We start from the raw sequence: 5,560 nt of genomic DNA, 5'->3' as shown, positions 1-5,560 counted from the left end.
GTCCAGGGGTGGTACCGAAGGAATTAACCCCCAAGCGGAGGTGTGAAAACCGTGCCGAAAGCTGAATGGCACCTGGGTGAGGTGTCTAGAACGGTGACTCTGAGGTATCGGGCGACCTCTCAGAGTACGCAGCCTTATCCTTGCATGCGGGGCTCTACAATGATGGACGAACCCCTTTTCCTAGCTTCTCGTGGGAACAGCAATGATAACACCAAACATAGTTGTAGTAAGTGCGGTTCGAAGTAACAGAACGCGCAGGGCTCCCGACAATGGGTCGGCCAACAATGCCGACTAATCTAGAGCTGGGGGAGCCAATGAAAATGGATTCAATGCGATGGATCGGCGGGATCTTGCGACCTTTGGGTGGACGGAGCAACTAAATCACGACTAGCTAGAGTGCTACGATGTGATTCTGGCCCGTGAACGGGGTTACATGGCACGGCTGCACGCTCTGCGGTGCGAGAAACACCCGGAGCTATCGCACTTTTCGCAGCAACGCCTGCGAAACCATGCTCAAAACTGCTGACCATCAGGCAGCATATTGTTGAGAGAATACGAATACTATCTGACGCTAAGAGAAGTCTAGAGCGGAGGGAGAGGTGGGACAGAGAAAATCAAAAGTTTCTGTCTGACCCATCTCGACTCTTCCAAGACCCTCCAGTTACTGTCGAACACCCACCCAAACCAGAGAAGGTCGAAGTTTTTTGGAGAGAAGTCTACGAAGTTCAGCATAGACTGGACGAAGACTCAGAAAATATAAATAGTTTCAAGGAGTTACGTTTTGCCCTCATAACACCTGATAAAGAATGTCCACACATCACTACCGAGGAGGTGAAAAAAGTATTAAGAGGGATGAAGAACTATTCCGCACCGGGACTAGATTGTATCAAAACCTTCTGGTGGAAGAAGTTTTCTTCAACCCATCAGCATTTGGCCCGTTTTTTTACCTCATATTTGAAGTCGGAAGAGCCGATTCCAGAGTGGCTGGTGGAAGGGCGCACAATACTCCTGCCGAAAATAGGCAACTTAGCTGACCCGAAGAACTACAGGCCAATAACTTGTCTGAACGCGCTTTATAAGATATTCACAGCTATCCTAAATGATAGGATTGTTCGGGAAATTGAACCAGTGTGGCAAGAAATATATGAACAACGAGGCTCAAAGAAAGTCGTAGCCGGATGTCGGGAGAACCTGCTCATCGATAGATGTGTCTGCAAAGATGCAGCATTCTACCAGCGTGACCTATTGATGGCCTGGATTGATTATTGGAAAGCTTTCGATTCGACATCCCATAGACTTATCATCTGTCTTTTGGAAATCTTAAAGGTTCATCCGCAAATAGTTGGGTGCATAGAGAGATTGATGCCGCTTTGGAAAACCAGATTTACTATCTCATCTGGAAAAAATCGTGTGACAACTAACAAGGTCTCGTTTCAGAGAGGTGTCTTTCAGGGCTATACCATGAGCCCACTCCTCTTTTGCCTTACATTATTGCCACTATCTCTAGCACTGCGCCATTCCGATGGGTACTTGTGTGGCAAACCTGCCGATCGAAAGTACAAGGTCACTCATGTATTTTACATGGACGATCTTAAGATCTATGCTAAAAACAGAGAGCAACTGCATCTAGCTCTGCGGATTGTCGAACGATATACTAAAGAAATTGGAATGGAATTTGGGTTACACAAATGCGCCAAGGTTTATTCGAAGCGAGGAAAACTTAATGGCATCCCTGAAGATCCTGAGCTCGTATATATTACTCCAAGCAAATATTTACTCCAAGCAAAAAACTGTTGAGTTGATTTGTTCCATTATACTTATTTGTGTGAAGTTTAATAAAATATTAAATGAAGAATATTATATTCTCATTATAAGTAACTAAAACTCGAACAAAATGTTTCTCAATCAAAGTAAATTCATATACTTATTTTGACTACTATTTTAATTGAAAGAATGTTCATGTTCTTGAGACGAGAAAATGAATATATTCAGGGAAGAAATAATTTCTCTTAGAATAATGCTTGAATATTTTCCTTCAAATAATTGTTAATTTGAAACGAATGCCACATTTACTTCAAAGATATCTATGCTATCCAGATAGAATCACATCAGTTTTTTCAACATAAAAACCGTAGACTTGATACAATAGACATCGCATACATACTATGAAAATTAATATATTGGTCTAAATGAATTTACTTGTTACTGCATAAGTATCTTATTAAATATAATAATCGACAAATTAATATCGTATGAAGTTGGTTATCTTCCCCGCTAACTTGTATTTTGAAATTCAATAATATTTATAAAATTCAAAACATTGGTGCACATAATAGTCCAGGCGAACTAACTTATTTGAAGGCAAAAAAGAAAAGAGAATTTTTAAAAGCACTTGGACAATTAGAAATGGTAAAGTGGCTCATAATAAACATAAAAATGAAAAATGTGTGAGCAGGGGTGTGGCGGAGTTGATTTGGAGGAGGATAAAAAGGGTGAAAATGGTATTATTGTGATACCTTTTTATGTTTTTAATATTCACAAATTTTTTTAGAGGGAAGAAACAATTGGTTTCCGAGGTAAAAAATGGCAAAATTCATGAAAGTAATAAGTAAAAAAACAATAGTTTTGAAAATATAAAATGATCATGTGTTATTCTAATTGAAACTGAATAAGTTCTAGACAATAGATTTTTTAACTTAAGATGAAAATGATCACCTAGCCGAATTAAAAAATTAATTTTTTCTTAATGAAAAACACATTCCTTTATTAGGCCGGAGTTTTTTTCATAATTTTCAATTTCATATTCTTACTTGCTATCTGAAATAGTTAATATCTTGTTTTATATTCTTATATTATAAATTGGTAATGCAATGCTTCTCGCGAACTGTAGCGCGCATATAATGTTGCTATTTTAAATAATTAAGTATAGATTTAGGTTTTTTAAAATAAAATTTAAAAAATTAAGTTTTTCAGTCAATGAATTCAATTTTCATAGAAAATTTCATTTCAACATGTCATTAATTATAGAAAATTTAATGTGGATATTAATAGTGTGTATATTTATAAAAACTTAATAAAATTAAGTTTTTCTTTTTGCTTTAAAATACAATTATTACGTTATCTTAATAATTAAAGAAAATGTTATGCGTTTTTAAAAGCAAAATATTTAGGGAAAAATAATTCAATAACAATTTTAAAAAGTTTATTTATAATGCATTTCATTTTATAAAAAAACAATTAAGAAATTTAAAATTAAAAATCTTTTAAATAAAATAATTGAAAATGGAAGGAGGAAGCAAACAAATATTTTTCATCTGACCACCGTGTGACTAAACCACCTTGAGCACTAAACATTTCTTTACAGAATTCTTGTTTCTTCTGTTTTTCCATGTATTTTATTTTTGAAAGAAAAATAAAGTATTGAGCACTTTTTTAAATAGCTAATATTTAAACTAGCGATCAACTTTTTCTACTTATTTTAAATTATTTTTCACGAACTGTTATTTTTAATTAAAAACGGAGTTAAAAAGTATCAGAAAAGAATTAAATAAATCGAAAACTGCGTTTTACAGAAGATTTTAAAAATCGGAAAATATTTATTTGTCACTGAGGTTTTTAAAGCGTTTTCCAGCTCAAAATTTCTTTTTTTTATGCTTTAGATAGTTTTTAAGCGGATCAGATTTGTAAAGAAAAAATTATTGAGCCCTTTGTAAAATAAGTGACCTTTAATTACACAGCCTAACACATTTTCACACCCACAGACCAGACCTTGTGTACCCGACAAAATTTGATGCGCTGAATCCGAATCTGAATTCAGAATTGCTGCATCACCCTAGGTTTCCGAGATATCCCAACCTAAAAGTGCAAAGAAAGACGATTTTTTTCTATGTTTGAGCTTCTCTCACATAGGGAATATGTATTCTATTGCACATCTAGGCACGGCATTAGAAAACTACAATCAAGTAACAGATGATACTGAAATACATGAGAAAAAATATCTGCGAGGTTCAACAATCAACTCTCACTTGATTTTCTACGTATAAAGTCTATTTTGTCATGTGATACGTCCAGATGGCACTTTACACGTGTAGGATTCAAAAATTTAAAATGGCGGATATAGCTAGAGTCTAATTATAAACAGCAAGCTATCAAATATCGCATCATACAATATAAAAAACATAGATGGAATTCACATTTAATGTGTCCTAAATCTGAAAAATCTTAAGGATAGCTTGGGCAGGAAATAACCTCAAATACTTGTGCAATACAATATGTGGCAATATATTTGTATTATTGCGATAATCAGACCTAATATGCTAGGCTGACAACATAATATCCATGATAAGTAAATCACAAATGCTACAGGAAAGTTAAACCAAGAACACAGTAACCTGCAAGACCTTAACTCCAGGAAGGTTAACCTGTGATCGCAATTACCTGCAAGCCTCAAACCCCAGGAACCCGGTAAAAAGGCTTGCATTAAAAAGCATTGAAAAATTTCATTCATTCAGTGGTAACGCGAGAAATATTGAATACTTCTGGATCCCGTTTTTGTCCTCCCGTTTTTAATATCCATGGCAGTTGATGTTAGCTCCCAAATTGAATCCCTTTCTGTACCTAGCGCTGACAATATTTCGCTGAATACCATAAAGCAACCAAGAATTAGACAAATTTTAACCCCCTTTAATTTAGCAAATTTTGCTACATTTATTTACTGTTTTTCAAATAATAATCAGGCAAAAAGCTTTTTAAAACATAGCGTCGGTCATTTTGCGATATCAGGATCAATTTCCACACAGAAGGTTTTGGTGAAAAATAATTGTTTCAATTTTTTATCATGATATTATATTTTTTTAATTGATAATATTTGAACAAAGCGAACATTTGACGATAAAGAAATGTATTCTCACATACAATCCTACTAGATTTGGCAAATTTCATGCTTTTAGAGCGCGTTTTAATGCTTCAAACGAAAATTGTGTTTTTAATGTGTTCGAAGTTACGTCTGACAGCTCCGATCGGCTTTAAAAGGGCTTGAAATCTTGTAAGTTTTGCCACCTAATGAGAATTAAAAAACTAAGTACAGAAACGGCATTCTTAGGAATTCAAATTTTCTAATACTTTTTAATTCCAGGCTTCTTACCGGGAAAGTTAACCCAAGAACGCAATAACCTGCAAGCCCTAACCTCAGAAAGGTTAACCCAAGAACGCAATAACCTGCAAGCCCTAAACCCCAGGAAGGTTAACCCGAGATCGCAATAACTCCAGAGAGGTTAACCCACATATATACAATAACGTTATTTTTGTATTTGTATTTTCATTATTTTGTGTTGTTATTACACTTTTAATCGGGTAAACCCGGTTATGCAACATTGCCACGGACTAAGTCAAGTGACTGATGAGATTAGAATGTTATGAGTTAATTCAACTAATTTAATACGATTCTATCTACCTTGTCAAAAAGCTTTTGACAAGGTAGATAAAAGTAAACTTTGGGAAATTCTGAAAGAGTATGGAGTCAATGGATGGATCCTACAAGCTATAAAAACAATATACACAG

This window comes from Belonocnema kinseyi, chromosome 8 (genome assembly GCF_010883055.1).
Source record: "Belonocnema kinseyi isolate 2016_QV_RU_SX_M_011 chromosome 8, B_treatae_v1, whole genome shotgun sequence".
In the NCBI taxonomy this organism is placed as follows: domain Eukaryota; kingdom Metazoa; phylum Arthropoda; class Insecta; order Hymenoptera; family Cynipidae; genus Belonocnema; species Belonocnema kinseyi.
This window is presented reverse-complemented; position numbering follows the sequence as displayed.